Source organism: Stenella coeruleoalba, assembly GCF_951394435.1.
Source record: "Stenella coeruleoalba genome assembly, chromosome: 15".
Lineage (NCBI taxonomy): Eukaryota > Metazoa > Chordata > Mammalia > Artiodactyla > Delphinidae > Stenella > Stenella coeruleoalba.
In genome coordinates this window covers 30,512,177-30,529,913 of record NC_137161.1, presented here as the reverse complement: position 1 = coordinate 30,529,913, position 17,737 = coordinate 30,512,177, and the positions used below count along the sequence as shown (strand labels likewise).

At 51.5% G+C, this 17,737-nt stretch overlaps 1 protein-coding gene across 10 annotated transcripts in view; it reads right to left on the bottom strand.

The window, feature by feature from the left end:
* SMOX (spermine oxidase) overlaps positions 1 to 13,494 on the bottom strand; it is a 67,215-nt gene extending 53,721 nt beyond the window's left edge. For 7 of the 10 annotated variants that reach the window (XR_013831520.1, XR_013831521.1, XR_013831522.1 and 4 more), the window contains exon 1: positions 13,341 to 13,494. The gene's annotated coding sequence lies outside the window, so the exon portion shown is untranslated. Of the gene's footprint in view, positions 1 to 11,996; positions 12,093 to 13,340 lie in introns of all 10 variants that reach the window. The other 3 variants (XM_079944304.1, XM_079944302.1, XM_079944303.1) reach the window with 2 other exon arrangements.
* Between the last annotated feature and the right edge of the window lie 4,243 nt (positions 13,495 to 17,737).

Sequence of the window (17,737 nt, the reverse complement as noted above, 5' to 3'; positions counted from 1 at the left end):
CAGAAACAACTAAACTGCTTCCAAATTCCTGACCCACAGAAACTATGAGGATAATAACTGTTTATTGTCATTTTAAACTACTAAGTTTTGGGGTAGTTTGTTACACAGCACCAGGTAACTAACAGTCAGCAGTTCTCTCTCCTTGGAAACCCCCCAGAGTAGAGACCCCAAGGTAAACTCCCCATCCTACTCAGGGTCCCAGCTCCCTCTTTTCTAAAACTCAGGGCTGGGGTTAAGTGAGCAGAGAGCCTGGCCCAGGCCCTACAGCATACAAGGCCCAGGAGACAGGAATGCCTTCCCAGCCTGTGCATTACACTCACCTGGAGATTTTTACAAAAGACCGATACCAAGCCCAGAGATTGGGTCATCTAAGACTCTTCCGGGTGGGGTCCAAGCATGGAAATTTTTTAAGGACTCTACATGATGCTAACATATAGCCAAGGTTAAGAATCACTTCTCTACAGCAGATTCCAAATGCAGATTCCAGGCCAGCCCAGAACATCTGGGATCTGCCTGTACAGGAGTAGAGGAGGCAGAGAGAGCAGAAAGGCCAGGCAGTACCCAAGGTCCACTCCCCACCTTCCAGCTTAGGCTGAGGGTCTCCCTCTGTCCTCCCTCCCCAGCTGCTGCCCGACTCCCAAAGCACTCTGCATTGAACACCTGTAATGTACCTCTGCTCACTGGGACTGCTCCCTCAGAGAGAACCCAGGGTGCAGGGACGGGGTCTAACTCTGAGTGACCCAGGGAAGACTGTTTTCTCATCTGCAAAATGAGTATTGCCATCACACCTGCTCTGCTCTCTAATAGGTATTAGGCTACCACTCAGAAGTTTTCAGAGAGATTTATTTTTTGTCTCCCTCAAGGCAGTTTCCCACTCCTTCATAGCAGCATTATTCACAATAGCCAAAAGGTAGAATCCACTCAAGTCTCCATCGATGGATGAATAAACAAAATGTGGTACATGCACATAATGGAATATTATTCAGCCTTGAAAAGGAAATTCTGACACATGCTACAACATGGATGAACCTTGAAGACATGATGCTAAGTGAAATAAACTAGTCACAAAAGGACAAATACTGTATGATTCTACTTACATGAGGTACCTAGAGAGTAGTCAAATTCACAGAGACAGAAAGTCGAATGGTGGTTGTCAGGGGCAGGGGAGGGAGGAAATGGGGAGTTAGTGTTTAAAGGATACAGAATTTCAGTTTTGGAAGATGAAAAATAGTTCTGAAGATGGATGGTGGTGATGGTAGCACAACAATATGAATATATTTAATACCACTGAGCTCTATACTTAAAAATGGTTAAAATGATAAATTTTATGTTATGTATATTTTACCACAATAAAAACAACAAGAACAACAAAAAGTTGAGTGAGTGCTACTCTGTACCAGGCACTCGAGATACTGAAACAGCCAGATGCCTCCCCTTGGAGGATCAGGGGTGACAGGTGCCACAAAGCAAAGCAGGAAAGGGGAGAGGCAGCTGCTCTGTGTAGGGAGGTCAGGGAAGCCTCTCTGACAAGGGGACACCAGAACAGAGGAAGTGACAGGCAGGAGAGGACCAGAGGGCAAAAAGTGCTATGGTGACCTCCTAGGGACTTGCTGAATGATGAAATATGGGGGTAAGAGCAAGGATGGGGTCAGGATGACTTGGGTGACCAGTCATGACACCAGGACCAACCCTTACAAGTTCTGTGTCAAGTGGTCATCTCCTTTCCCCTTCACAACAAGCCTGTGAGGTAGGAAAGACAAAAAGTTGGTGCAAGACCCACAGGTGGGAGGAGGGCCCCGGTGGTCTGACTCCAGAGCCCAGTTCTCCCCTTGGGGCTATCACAAGAGTTGGGAACGCTTCTCCAGGCCATCTCCCATCGAAGGGCTGAGCCTGCCTCCAAACACACAGCCCAGGGCCCCTCTCCTAGCCCCACTGCATAGGGCATCACATGCAGGCATGGCCCTGACCAGCCCCTGACCTGGGTTAGTGTCCCCACATGGAGATCCACCCATTCAGCAGTTGGGGCACTTGAAGCCTGGGAGGTGTGAATTGGCAGATGAAGAGGTAGCCTCCCGGCAGGCTCCTCCCCTCTCCCTGACAGGAGCCACAGGCCTCACAGTTCTGGAGGGAAGGAGGACAGCACAGTCAGCACTTTCCCCTGACTCTTTCAAAACCACTGACAAGAACTGAGGCTTGTGAGACAGCTCAGCCGGTGCAGTTCCCCCTTGCTGGCCCCTCGTGACTCTGCACAAAGCCCGTCTGTGCTTCGGCTCCAGCCCCTGGGGGAGGCGGGGGAGGGAGGGGGGTCTCCTGCAGGCCAATCCTCTCTCCTGAGCCACGGGTGGGTCCCCACTCTGCCCAGCCCAGGACTCGTGCTCCTGGCCCACAGGGCAGACCGTAGCCCTGACAGCAAGGCTGGGCTGTCCAAGGCTTTTGCTGGGTTCAGGCAGTACTTGTGGGAAGAGGGTCCCCTCCACTGTAAACTCTCTTCCTGCAAAGCTCCCTCTTCTATGCTCATCCCCCACCCCCAACCCCCATTCAGCATGGTTTATCACAGAGCAAAGGTGGCGTGCATGAACACAACATGGAAAAAAGAAAACATCCCCCAAAAATCTAGCCAACAGATAACCCCCATAGCAAATCTCTATTTATTAAGCCCTTCATGTGCCAGGTCCCACGCTGGGCACTTTCCATTCATGGCATCATTTAATCCTCCCAAACACCTGGTGCCCATTTTATAGATGAGGAAATATCAGAAAGGTTCACAGGTGTGATGGAGGCCACCCAGACAGAGTGAGGGGTAAAGCAGGGCTTGAGAATGCTCAGCTCTTCTCTCTCTACCCAGCACTTGCCCACCTCTCAGGCCCTCACTCAGCCTCCCGGGGCAGCAGGCCTAAGGACAGCCCTCAGCCTGGCACTTCTGTCTTACCCGTCCCCACGCACTGACACTGCACACATTGTACCAGGCACCCGGGGCTAGCAGGAGGTGTCCCCAAGCCTGGCAGCTTACCCCAGCTACACTGCCAAAACTGGGGCTGCCGCCGGGAGATCACCTGCCTCCTGGCCAGGGCGTTAGTCAGGTGGGCTGCAGGCCAGCCACCCTGGTCTCCCTGCCCCACAGGGACTGGCTTAAGGCTGGCCAGACCACAGCCCTTTGCCCTTGATTTTATCCTCCATAAAGAGTGACAAGGATAGTGGTCTAATGGCTTTTGGCAGCACAAAAGAAAATTCTAAGAGCAACTAAATGATAATTCCCTCTAAACAGTCACCTGCTGTTCATCTGGCCCAAGATTTTCCCCTCCTGGTAACTCCAAGGTGGTTTAACTGTGCTCTCCTAACAAGTCCTAGCACAGGATCTCCTGACACAGGATCACCCAATAAAGGGCTCTTCATAAAGTTCAACCCTGAAGCAGAACACCACCCTCCCCCACCCCTGCCAACCTCAGAAAGAGCTGGAACTCGGTCTGAAAAGCCAATGGTGTTCATTTCAAAATGCACCCATGGGCCCCATGATTCAATCCATAAAACACCTATGGAGTTAAGACGCTGAGCTTAGACAATAAACATATTCTTCAAGTTCTTTTATTGAGTTCAAAGAGAGCTTTTGGAATCAAGAAATGTCTGTTCTTATAATTCTATCATCATTGTTACCACTATTTTTCACTGAGTACGTCCAAGGTACAGAGGGCAATGCTAAGCATTTCACGTGGAATATTTCGGTTAATCTTCATGTCACTATCCCCCTTCTACAGAGGAAGAAACTGAGTTTCAGAGAGTTTCCACAACCTGTCATCTAACATAAGGCACTCCAAAATATACTCAGTAAGATACTAAAGCTCAGGCTTTACTCTTTTTTTAAAACCGAGGAATGAATCAAGTTTATCACCTTTTCTTGAGTTACTTTCTCAGATTAACTCAAAAGTTTTCCATTAATTGTATATGATTTTTTAATTTTCCAAAATAGAAAAGATAAAAGAGATATGTTTATTTAACATTTAAAGGCCTCATTTTAAAATCTTTCCTATGAATGTCTGCCCACTGGTGGTCCTGCGTGTCTCCTACTTAGCTGACTCAAGGTCTAGTTATTTGCCAGTCCACTAGGAGCACCCATCAGTGTCTTCTCCCTAGAGTCAGGAGTTTGGGGGAGCTGGGCTGGGCTGGCTTGGGGAAGAGGTCTGGTTGTGGGTAGGAAGGCATGGTTGAAGGTTTGGAGACGGGCTCTGAGGGGTCTGTGACTTGAGGAAAGGGCATGAAACCAGATGTCCTAGAACCTGGGCTTGAGACCCAGTCATGCCATTTGCTGGCACTGCCAGTGTTCCTATTTGTGAAATAGCTCATGCCCCGTGGGCTACATGGGGAGGACAGGAATTATGGGTCTACCAGGGCCTGGCACAAGGCTGCAGAGGGTGGCTGGGTTCTTCGTTCTGTTTCCTAATAAATTACAACTCATTTCCAAGTGCTGCTTCTCTTGGTCTTAAATCACACCTTCCTTAACACCCTCCTGCAAGAAGCAGCTAGATGATAAACGAATCTGGACTGAGGGGCAGGGGTACTGGACTTACCCTCGCCGCACAACAGCCAAGCTACCCTGGTCTGATTGAACCCAAATGCTTTTCTTCATCCTCCCTCCTACTGACCCCTGATTTAGAGAGAGCAAGAAAAAGTCTTGGGCTCCTGCCTATTTGAGGAAGAAAGAGACAGGGTCAAAGGAAGAAGAAAGTGCAGCTGAACTGGGTAAGAAAGCTCGCTGAGCACCCCCTACCAGGGTCTCCCTGAGGGCTGTTGTCACTACGTAGGCCTGTTACCCACATCGCACCATTACAGCAACTTCTGGGTTGCTGTTTGAAATGCTGCACCCCATCACTTCCACCTGAGCTGCTGAACAAAGAGTCCTCACACCTCAGAGGATATGAGGTGTGGTGAGGGGCAAGGCAGGGTGGCCTCACTGACCTTCTCTCCCAGCGACAGGGGAGGCAGGACGAGCACGAGCCCAGGGACTCTCCCTGTCCTACACTTTAGACACCCCTTCCAGGAAGGTGACAAGAGTGAGATTCCTAAACTGTTGGGAAAATGACTCAGAGCTCTGATAATCTGAGGGTCATATTAGCAACTCGCCCCTCCCCATGCTTGAGACATGAAAGCACACAGCAATTCTCTGAGGAAGCCCAGTGAGGGGGGAGGGGTCCTGTACCCCCAACCCACCATCACACCCTGCCACTTTTCTCACTAAACCACTGATCTGATCAAACCACTGCCCTGCTCAAAAACCTTCAATGGCTCCCAGTGGGCTAATGAATGAAGGCAGGTCCCTGACACCTCCTCCCTGCCCTCAGCCCCACTGTCTCCTACATACACCCACTGGACCCCAGGACTCCCATACCCAGACTAGGCCCACAGGGCCCAGGGTGGCCTGTGAAGTCTCCTCACTCTGCCCAGATATCCCCACCCTGCTAGCCACTCCCTCAGGAAGTCAGTCCTCACTCTTTTCTTGCCTTTCTGGAAAATCACCCCTCTGTTCTAATCAAGACCCTATCCTGAGCCTGACATGCTCTCTGCTGACCTTTGTGCCTCTCAAATCCCTGACGAGTGTCCCCTTCCCTGGGTCCTTCCTGGAGACACTGCCTGCAGCCATGTCAATCACATTGAGAGCAGCCAACAAGAATCTGGGTGTCACAACAACCCTATCAGGGAGGTAACATTATCCCCACGGTACAAATGAGGATAGTGAGGCACAGAGAGGTTTTACCTTCTTGCCCAGGGATCACAACCTCACTCTCTGAGATGAGAGGCTGGGAAAGAACTTGCAGGGCAAGAAGATGGGAGGGAAGGATGGGGTAGGAGGCCCTCCCAGAATCCAGAAGACCCAGGCCTGGCTACTATTGGGTCCCTTGCCCACCCACCCAGTGAAGCAAAGCTGCTGCCACTAGAACCCAGGGTGGGTTCTGGGCCCCAGTCCCCTCCAGGCCATCCCTCCCTCTACAGTACCCTTTTCTTCCACTAACTCTCCAAATGTACCCACCCCACCAAGTCCACCTCCCCCAGGAAGCTATTGTTCCATCCGACCTTCCCTCCCTGGCACTTCTGGGCCCACCCATCACCCGTGTTTGTAGTCTCTCATGGAGCAGCATCCTCCCACATCAGCCCTTCCAACCAGGTGTTCTATTGGTCAGTTGGTCATTATTAGGATGTCTTCAAAAAAAAAATTGTCTATGGTCTAATCAGTTTAGAAAACACCAGTTTCTTTTCTACAGCACTTGTCAAAGCCTTTAATTCTCTTAAATGCATTCTGAATCTCCCATAGGATAGTGGAGTGGATTTTCCAGTTTCTACCCTTGTTTGTTCCCTGAACCCTTGAGGTTTCTCAGAACAGTCTTTGAGAAATGCCACCTCCTCCCACCCCCTCAGGACAGCCTGGCACAGCAGGGAGCACATGGGTAGGAATCAAGAGGGGGAGTGGGGGGGGGTTATCCTTTTAGGAGTTATAAGTGACATTTTGAGAGCTTAGCCTGAAAGCCCCTCTTGGCACTGCCCAGGGCAACAGAACCTCTGCCTTTAGTGTCTGCCCTTCCCACCTTTCTTTGGGTGAGGTGACTGCCTACCCTCCTGCTAGGGTCTAGAGGGACCTCATCTGACCAGTGGTATCAGATACCACCCTTCAGCCTCTGCAAAGCCCAGAGAACAAGGGGTCTTGGGAGATCCCCAAATCAAGCTGGACAGCTCTTCTGGGCAAATTGCTCATTCGACTCCATCATCAGCACGCAAGTTTCAATAGTAAACCAAAATTAAAATGTATTAAGCTGCCATTCTGGGAAGATATAGTGCTCTACTCAACAAACCCTGCAACTCTCCACCCTGCTCCCCAGAGAGGGGACTGAATCCCTCAATTTACAGGAAACTGAGTCCTCAGAGCAGAGCACACACTTGCCTGTAGTGTCTCAGCCAGGGGCAGAGCAGAATGAAGCATCCAGGCCTCCCCACTTCCAGGTGCACTGGGGAGGCGGCCTGAGTGGGATAAGACCCCAACAGCAGCTCATGCAACCATCAGGGCAGCTACAAGGACTCACGCAGGCCAGGAAGGGGTCAGGGATGCTCGCTGGGGGTGAGAGCTCAACAGCTGGGGGAACTTTAGGGGCTTTCAGGGGAAGATGGCATGTCTAAGGCTGGCGTCAGCTGTTTCCCCAATCTCCTTGGCCCAACCCTGGCTGGAGGAAGAGTGCTCACCCCAGATTGGCTAACCACAGGGCCGGGCTTGGCTGTGGGGAAAGATAAGACACCCTACATGCCATCTCCATGTCACCCTGCCCTGGGGCAGTCGCCTAAAACACTTTCTCATGGTTTTGGGAGCTCCTCAAAGTCAGGCACCCTAGAAATCAGGCCTTTCTCCCAGCCTGAGATCCAAGTCCCCAGAAGCACCTCACCCAGCCCCACCCCGCCAACAGAGTAGCCCCTGCATCCCATACCCTCCACATGCTCCCCTCTGCCCTGCCCCCATACAAGCAGTCTATATGCCTCCCCAACACAGTTCACAGGAGCCAGGACAGTCCCCTTTATCTGTTTCGGGTCTCACCTGATCTGTGCCCATCCCTGTACCTGCCTGGCCCAAAGTCCCCAGTCTCAACCCTCACTACACAAAGATAACCCATGGGCCAGCAGCATCATACCACCCAGGAGCTTGTTAGAAAACACAGAGTCTCAGGCCCCACCCCAGACCTGCTGAATTGGAACCTGAATTTTAACAAGCTGTCCACATGTATGCTAGAGTTTGGGAAGTAATTTTATGGACCACTGCTCTAATCAACTCCTTGCACCTATGGCCTATAAGCTTCGATGGCTCCCCAGGGCCTAGTGAATCAAGTCTAGACTCAGTGGCTTGACAATCAATGCTCTGACTGACTTGTCCAGGGCTCCCCCTCCACCTCAGGAATGCCATCCCCTCCTGTGTCGGTCAAAGCTACCCAAGCCTTCAGGGCGCTCTAAAAGCACCTCCTCCTCCAAGAAGCTGGTCTGAACTGCACCTCATTACATCACATCTGGCATAGCTCATTCTTATTTCCTGGTGAGTGGGGACCCTGTCCTGTGTTCCCAGTGGCCCCAAGCACCAGGGTGGGGCATAGAAGATGCCAGATGCCAACCACAGGTAACAAGGCCCAGTGTCCAGTTGTTGGAAAGTCCACCCTCAGCTCTAGCCTGCTGGACTCAGGCTCTGCCACAGCCTTCACCTCAACTCAGCAGACAAGGACTCAAGCAGTGGGGACAAGCCTCCTGCATACTCCAGAGAAGGAGCACTCCTCAGAAACATGGGCCTAGTGAGCTTCCAGCAGCAATGTGCTTGCTCTGGGCCTCAGTTTCCCAAAATGCAGAAGAGAATGCCACTGAGTCTGCCTCCCTCTTTTCCTGGGGGGCTGGGAGGATCTGAGATAGATGAGCAGATCCCCTAAACCCTGGGGTCAGAACTTGCAGCAAACAGACTCCAGCCCTGTGTGGTCAGCAAACCCTTTCTCAGCCTATTAGCCAGGCCCCTGGGAGGCCAAGTCACCTGCCCAGAGGTGTCCTCATGACCAAACAGGAAAGCCTCAAAGGACAAGGCTGTCTGTAGGAACTGGCTGGCCCAGTTCCTACAGACGGGCATCCCATGGGGAGTCCTCGCTCTTTACCCTGGGTCTGCAAGAAGGTACTCAAGCATGTAACCTCAAGGAGTTCCTGGCTTCTACAACCTCTGGGGAGCAAAAAAAAAAAGTCTCTCTAATCTCATTTTACAGACAGACAAAAAGGGGTAAGGACAGGGACAATACTGAAGTGGATTAAGCTCTTTTCAGTTCCCATTTCTCTGTTCCCCCAGCTCTGCTCCCACCTTCAGTCCAGCCCAACTCAGACCCCCATCCAGGTTTCCCAAGGCCAAGTCTGAAGCTCCACCTCACAACATCCTAGATGGAATACAAAACAGGCCAGTTTATCTGCAGAGTTCCTACCTCACCTCTCTGGGCTCTCCAGAGGCAGATGAAGAGGGCAATGTGGCAATGCTGAACCCAGAGAAGTGACACTCCAATGGTGGCATCTCAAGCAGGGAGCTGTTTTTGTACGAGAAGTAGTTGTCCTCCCTAGCTCCCGGAAATCACAGTGTGCGTGACATCCAACTACCTGGCCTGGGCCCAAAGCCCCTCCTGGAAGAAACAGAGAGACTCAGCTGCCCACTCTGAGTGAGGACCCCTTCTACCTTACAGGGTGTGACTTCTTTCCTACTTCCCCAGCCCCAAGGCCAGGCACCTCTGCGGGTCACGAAAAAACATTTGTTAAGAAGACTTCAGCTGGCGCATATCTGAGAGGCATGAAAGAAGTGACAGAGTAGAGTGTCTTAGAGCATTTATTCTGGAGCCAGGCTGCCTAGGTTCAAATCCTTGCTCTGTCACTACCAAGCTGTATGACTGTGCCTCAGTCTTCCAGTCTGTAAAATGGGAATAAGACCTACTTTACAGAGCTGTTAAGAGGATTCAAGGAGGACTTCCCTGGTGGTGCAGTGGTTAAGAATCCGCCTGCCAATTCAGGGGACACGGGTTCAAGCCCTGGTCCAGGAAGATCCCACATGCCGCGGAGCAACTAAGCCTGTGTGCCATAACTACTGAGCCTGTGCTCTAGAGCCCACGAGCCACAACTACTGAGCCCATGTGCCACAACTAATGAAGCCCATGCACCTAGAGCCCGTGCTCCGCAACAAGAGAAGCCACTACAATGAAGAGTAGCCCCCGCTCGCTGCAACTAGAAAAAGCCCATGTGCAGCAACAAAGACCCAATGCAGCCAAAAATAAAAAGATAAATAAATTTATTAAAAAGAAAAGAGGATCAAAGGAGCTAATATTTGCAAAGTCTTTAGAACACTGCCTGGCACGCAGTGAGTATACCAGGGCCCTGGCCTAGCCTCTTGGCCTCTGCCTGATTTCTCCCACCCAGGATACCCTCATTTCTTCCATCTATCCTAGCTCAAAGCCTTTCCTAGGCATGCCAGCCCAGCCCTGATCTGAACCCCTATCCCCTAGTTCCAGCGCTCACCTCCCAATGTTACCTTGGTCCATCACCAGTCCCCCTGTCCAGGGCCAAGCTTCCCTCTCCCAGATCTGAGGTCCCTCAGTTCTTAGCCCTCCATTCTGAGAGCACTAGCCAAACAGCTCAATTCTCAGTTGGCTCCTCTGTGCAAAAAGGGGAGCTGTGGGTGGAAAGACAAGGGTCTACAGAGACCCCCAACTCCAGCTTCTTCCTCCCCTTCAACTCCCTGCCCTGAGGGCTAGGCACCCAGCAGCCACCCAAGAGACTGGGTAAAGTAAAGCCCTGGCTGCCCAGGCCATCCCCATCTCACGAGTTAGAAATCACACACAAGCACACAGGCACACACCGCTCTGTTGACCCAGGCTGGATTTCCACCAAAGAGAGCAAAGGAAATCATTTCTCCCCAACCCACAGCAACCCACATCAACTCCACACACCCCCAGACCCACCCAATCTCCCACTAGGCATACAGGCCTGCCTTTGAGCCTTCCCTTTTTCCCACTGACCCCCTCAGATTCTTGCAGTGATTTGCACAACTGCTTTCATGGAAAGAAAATAAAAATCCTTAGGATCACCTGAGGTTTACAAGGGGCTCCTGCACTGCCCTGACCTTTCCACCTGGCTCAATATTTCCTGAGTATCAGCTACATGCCAGGTACTGTGCTAAATGCTCTAGATTCAGCAGTGGGCCATTCAGTCAAGGTTCCAGCCCTTAGAAAGCCAGAAAAAGTAAACAGACAACTGCAACAAATGGTTATGAACTGTGATAAGCACAATGAAGAAAGTAAACCAGGTGCTACGATGAATTACAGGGAATGATGGGCTTCTACCAAGACTGGGAAGGCATATTTAAGCTGAGACCTGAAAAATAAGAAGGAGCATAGCCAGCCCAGTAGAAAACCTTGGAAGAACATTCCAGGCAGAGAAAACAACACAGGCAAAGGACACAGGGCAGGAAAAAGCTTAGGTGTTCAAGGGGCAGAAGTGATTCAGGTGTGACTGTCAGGAAGATGAAAAGGGGACAGTGTTAGGATAAGGCTGGGGGAGGTCAGCAGTGACCAGACCTTGGAAGATCTGAAAGGCCAGGGAAAAGATTTGAAACTTAATTCCAAGTACAACAGGGAGCTATTGAGGGTCTTAGAGCAATGAGACTAAATATTTTTCTAAATTGTTCTTGCTGCTCTGTTAAAATGGATTTGAGGAGGCAACTGCAGACTTAGGGAAAGCAGGCAAAAGCTACTACAATATTCAGGCAAGATATAAAAGGTGGCTTGGCCTGGGGCAGTAGCCTAGGGCAGCAGCAGTGGAGTCAGAGCATGAAGAATAGGCCTGAGATAGATTTGGCAAAAGGAACCAAAAGCACTTGCTGTAGCACTAGATGTGGAGAGGGAGGAAAAGGGAGGAGATGATGCTACCCGGTTTCCTTTCTTTAATGGTGGGTGGGTTACAGGCCCTTTACTGAGATGGGAAGGCCTGCGGAGAGTCATGCTTGGGGAGCACAGTCAGGGTTCTGTTTCACCCATATTAACTTTTTCATACCTATGACACCTTAAGTCATCAGATGGGTGGCTGGATAGAGAGGTTGGGACTGGAGATAAAATTTGCTACTTAAAATCATGAGAATGAAAATGATATACACTTAAGACCTGTGTTTGTAAATAAATGTTTGATTTTAAGAATTATAAGAAAAAATGAGAGCTTGAGGGGTATGTAAATAGAAGGGACTCAGGGGAGAGGAGGGGGCTGAGAACAGAGCCCAGGGATCCTCCAACATTCAGAGTGAGTGAAGGAGTTGTCCTTAAAGACAAGTAAGGAAGGGCTTGGGTGGGGGGAAAGGGGGGTTGGTAAGGAAGAAAACCAGGAGAAGCCAAGAAAGGATATGGGAGAGAATGATCAAGACCAAGGGAGGTCAAGGAAGACCTACTTGTGGGGGAGTGTAAATCAAGGGAGACCTTTACTTGGTAGTTTCAGTGAATCGGCGGGACCAAAGCCAGGTCAAGTGAGCTGAAGAACCCAGGGACCACAGGTACAGACAGCTCTCTGGAGAAGTTTTGCTGTGAAGGGAAGTGGAGAAGTGTGTCTTTAGCTAGGGGAGAATGAGGGATGAAGGCAAAAAAGGGGGCCATAAAATGGAGGGGAGCAGTGGCAAAGCATGTTCTTACACTGTTGTGAATGATCCAGGGGGAAAGTAGCCACTTTTAACACTGAAGAGAGGGGAAGTAACTTGAAGAATGGGGGACAGGGAGCAGACCATCTTGGAACCCTAGTTAGGCATTAGCCTGTGGCAGGAGCCCAGCTAACAAGAGGAAAGGGGAGGGGGGCAAAGAAGCAAAACGCAGACGTGGGGCCTTCGCTACACACACTTTCAGATGCACACCTACCCATTCCAGTGACCCCCCTAGACACTTCCCGTTTTGCTGCCTGCTCCAAACACGGACAAGTTACCCACCCCCTCCGCGGATTGGCACGGGATGTGCCACCACAGGCAGACTGTTCAACCAACCTGTGGGCACATTTCACCACAGGTGCCAGCCACGGCGCTTCTCTTATCAGGCCATACACCCCTTCCTGGTGCAAGCTCCGAGGGGGACCCCAGGCCCCTCACCGGCTCTACCGCAGCCCCAGCCCCCACCCCTGGGCAGTGGCTTCTCTGAGTCCCTCTCCCAAATTAAGCATTCGACACTCCCTACCCCATTCCGAGCCTGGCTCTCGCCTAGCCCAGCGCAGCCCATTAGCCCCTAGTTGGCTCTTCGGAGACAGCTGCTCCCCACATTGTCCAGGGGATACCCCGAGGAGACCACCTGGACGCCCTTTGGGAGGGCGGCCCAGCCCCTCCCCGTGTCCCAGCCGTTGCCCCGGCGCCTCCTCTTCCCTCCCCAGTGCCCATGCTCTGGGCGGCCCAAGCCGTCGCGGGGCGTCCGCGCCCGGCTTTGTCTGCGCCCACGGAGCGCGCCCGCCGGGCGCCGCCGGTGCTCCCCAGCTGCACGCAGCCGTAGGGTCCTGCCTGCCTTCCACCCTCCCACAGCCCCCCGCCTCGGGACCTCCGCCACCCTGCCTGACCGCCGCCTCCCACGACGCGAGCGAAGGGGCGCGGCGCCCACAGCCCTCGCCGGCCTCCGGGAATGCCGGGCACCCTGGCCCTCCCGCCAGAGCGCCGCTCCGGCTGCCGGAGCCCCGGGCCGGCCGAGCCCTCGGGGCCGCGGCGGGCCCCTCACCCTCCCGCGGCGGACGCAGCCCCAGCCTGCGCTCGAGCGGGGCCGGCGACCGGGGATCGGGGAGCCGGGAGCAGGCGCGCGTGGTACCTTTCCCTGCTGAGCCGGGGAAGTGAGTTTGCGACGAGCGGCTCTCCACCTCGGCCTCCTCCGCCTCCCCTTCTCTTCAGCCGCCTGGCTTCCTTCTCCAGCCGCCGCCGGGACCGTAGGGGCCCGAGCCAGCCGCTGCGGCCTGTGTGGGGCCCCGCTCCGCCTAGCGTCCCCGGCCCACCCCTCCCAATCTGTTCAGGCCCGGCCCCCTCTCCGCCTCGGGGCGGGGACGCGCCGAGCTCCTCCCCCGACCCGCCCGCCGTGGGTGGGGAGGCTGGAGGCTGCGTTGGCAGAGAACCTCAGGGACCCACCTTGCGGAGGGACCCGGGCCCAGCGCTCCCCACCTGGGTTCCACGGCCCCCTCCTCAAGCTGGGCGCAGAACGTCCCCACCTGTCCCCAAAAGAAAAGCAGGCAGCCCAGCCTTGCGCGCCCTGTGCTTGGGCGTAACGTGGAGCCGAAGCTGCCTGCCAGGTGACGAGCAGAGCAAGGATGCAGGCCTCAGTTTACCCGCAGAACTCGAAACCCTCCTGTTGAAAGGAATGGGCGCCTCTCTCTCCTCCCGGAGCTGCCTTCACTCCGGCAGACCCTCCACTGGATCTCAGTTGTGGTCAGAGGGCTCGTCCCCAAGGGGCCACCTCCAACCTCATTTTCTCTGCAACACTACCGCCGCACCCAGCCACCACCACCCCCTCCCATACCTCCTCGCATTAATCTCGAACCTTCAACTGCAAGGGGAAAGGGGGCATTCAAATCGCTGGAGCCTGTCCCTTCACAGCCACGACATTGAGCAGAGGTGGCCTCTGTTAGAAATATCTTTCACTGGTACCTACTGCCTCGTCCTGAATTTAATAAAACCCGAAGCAACTGTAAGTATGAGGGTCATTTTTTTCCTTAAAAAAAATCAAAGATTTGGAGGTTATTTGTTTATTCTTTTTCTATTTGAGATTCTGCTCCCCAGTAGTCTTTCATTGTTCTACTTTAAGAGGGGGTAGGGGGCAGTGGTCTCTGACAATTTCATTCTGTTTAACCTGTGAGCATCTCCAGGGCCTCCTGGGGCTGATAGAGATCCAGTCCAACGGGGGCAAGCCTTCTGTGGAAGCTGGGTCCCTGCCTGAACTGTCTTTCAGGCTGAGGAGGGTGCCCCACCTAACCTGGACCCCACAGGGAACCCACCGGGCCCCAGTGCAGAGCATAGGTCCACATGGGTCCAGAGGCCAGGAAGACAGAGGTGTTCCCTGCAGAAATGGAGTATGATGCTCCCCTGAAAGAAGGACACTCTTGAGTACAGACTGCAGGCCAGGGACAAGGTGAATTTCAGGTGAGGTTTCTTCTTAGCGCAAAGTCCTTGTCATTGCCCAAGCTATTCCCTCCACCTAGAAGCCTTTCTCCCTGCTCCTAACAAACCGCTGTGTCCCCTTGGAGTTAAATGTCAGGTTAAATGTCACACCCTCCTTTGTGAATCCTTCCCTGTCACCAAGGAGAGCAGAATATTTATAAGTGGCCTCTCAGGATTAGCTTTCTTGGGTTTGGATTCTGCCTCCACATGGCCTTGGGGAAGTTAATCTGTGTATCAGTTTTCTCATCTGTAAAATGGTCTCTACTCCAAAGACTTGTATTAAACAAGATTAAGATGGACTTGACAGGGCTTCCCTGGTGGTGCAGTGGTTAAGAATCCGCCTGCCCATGCAGGGGACACGGGTTCAAGCCCTGGTCCTGGAAGATCCCACATGCCACGGAGCAACTAAGCCCATGTGCCACAACTACTGAGCCTGCACTCTAGAGCCCATGGGCCGCAACTACTGAAGCTCGCACGCCTAGACCCCGTGCTCCACAACAAAAGAAGCCACGGTAATGAGAAGCCCACACACCGCAATGAAGAGTAGCCCCTGCTCACCACAGCTAGAGAAAAGCCCGTGCGCAGTAACAAAAGACCCAACACAGCCAAAAATAAAATAAATAAAATAAATTCATTTTAAAAAAATCTTACACTCTTTAAAAAAAAGAAAAAGGTGGACGTGACAAATTACAAATGATGGGAAACTATTTAAATTGACTTGTTGTAAGCAAATAGGAAATGTACAGGCTCACATAACAGAAGACTTCAATGGTATGACTGATCCAGTACCAAGAAGCTCAAAAAAATATCGACTTGGTCTTCCTCTTCTCATCTCTCATCTCTGTTCTTTGCAGCAGCAGGATGGCTGCCAGCAGCTCTAGGCTCCATCCTCACAGCCCAAGTCCTCATTTCTTTCAGCTGTCCCAGCAAAAAGCAAAGGTTACAGCAAGTTGGCTCTGACTGGGTCACATGTCATTGTTGGGGCCTGAATCACAAGCCCAACCCTGGGGTCGATCCCATCTAAACCACAGGGATGGAGAGTGAGGAAGGGTGAAGTCAGGGTTTACCATTAGAAGATGAATGGACCCCAAACTGTGTGCCAAGCACACAGTAGGTTCACAAAAATGTATTAGCCATTATTGAAGACCTTCATTATGTTTCAGTGGTGCCCACTACCTTCTGAACATTCTTCTATGTTTGGGAAGCTTTCCTGCACCACCTACTTTCAAAGCCAGAAACACTCTTTCCCAATCTCCTGGCATCATCCAAATCCTGCCAACCAGATGCACTATTGCAAATTTTCATATGGAAGTGAGCAATGTCTGGGGACAGGCATCACCCAGAATCCATTCAGGAGGAGAATAGTACTGGTGGCACCTGGCTTTAGGAACAACAGTGGCAGAGGTGCTGGAGTACCTGCCAAAAAAATGAAGGCGCACATTTCAGTTGTCTATTGCTGTGTAACAAACCACCCCCAAAACTTAGTGGCTTAAAAGAACAATGATTTCTTCCTTACAATTCTTTTGGTGTACTGGGCCCAGCTAGATTGTTCTTCTGCTGCATTCAGTGTTGACTAGGGACATCAACTGGAAGCTTGTCTGGAGCTGAAACAATCCAAATGGCTTCTCTTTCCATGTGAGCTCTCCAACAAAATATACTAACAACATGGCAGCCTGGCTTCCCAGAGGGTGAAAATGGAAGCTGCCAGGCATCTTAAGACCTAAGCCTAGAACTGCCAATTCATTATTTCTGTCACATTCTGTTAGCTAAAGAAAGTCACAAAGCCAGCTCAGATTCAAGGGGAGGATAAACTGACTCTACCTCTTGATGGGAGGAAGTGGGGTGCTATATTAGTTTACTAGGGCTGCTGCAACAAAGTCCCACAAACTGGGTGTCTTAATCAATGTATTGTCTCATACTTGTGGAGGTTGGAAGTCTGAGACCAAGGTGTCGGGGGGGGTTGATTCCTTTTATGAGAGAAAGAGAATCTGTTCCATTCCTCTCTCCTAGCTTCTGATGGTTTGGTGTTCCTGGGCTTGTAGATGCAACACCCCAGTCTTCATTCCTTTATCTTCATGTGAGTTCTCCCAGTGTGCCTATGCCTATCTCTGTGCCCAAATTCCCCCTTATAAAGACACCAATGGACTAGCGCCCACCCTGATGACTTCATTTTAACTTGATACCTCTGTAAAGACACTATCTCCAAATAAGGTCACATTCTGAGGTCCTGTGGATTAGGACTCCAATATATCTCCAACATATCCAAGATGTCTATTGGGAGGGACATAATTCAACCCATAACAAATGTGCATACAGGAATAGAAGGAATCCTTAGGAACCATCTTTGCAGATAATCTACCACAAAGCAGAAGCCCCAAGAAATACCTCTCTCTTATCTTCAAGAACAGATTCCTTGGGTAGGCAGTTTTAACTAGGGCCTGGAACTTTAAATGCTCCTTACACATCAAGCCACCAGCATCAGCCTTGGGTATAACCTGTTTTCCTGTCCCCCCAAGGGAGACTTTGGAGCCTGATTTGTGCAAAGTGGCCTGGAGTTAAGACAGCTCCTCATTGTTTTCTCCAGAATGACAAGAGGAAGAAGGTCAGGCTCAGGCACCTGACCAGCTGTGAGGCCTTTAGCAAGTTTGCCAGATTCCCTTTTCTTATCCTTTAAATGGGGGTAGTGATAAAAGCCTGTCTCTCAGGGTTGTGGTGAAAATTTAAAAGAATAAAGGATGTGAAAACTGATGTCTAAACCATCAGGCCCCCTCTAGATATCAGTAATTATTAACATCAGTCTCTGCCACGTCAGTACAGCTGACTTACACTGCATTTTGAGTTGAAACATTAGTAAAGCGTTAATCATAGACTTCACGTGTGTGGAGAACTTCACAGTTTACAATGTACTTCCACACCCACCATCATAGGGAGTTGGGTCTCCCTGTGTTATGAGAACAGAGCCCTTGAAGAAGGGCTTTAAAAAGTGTATTAGTAACAATAATGCTGCCTGCTATAGCAAGGAGACCCAAAAATACAGTGGTTCAAACATAATAGAAATGT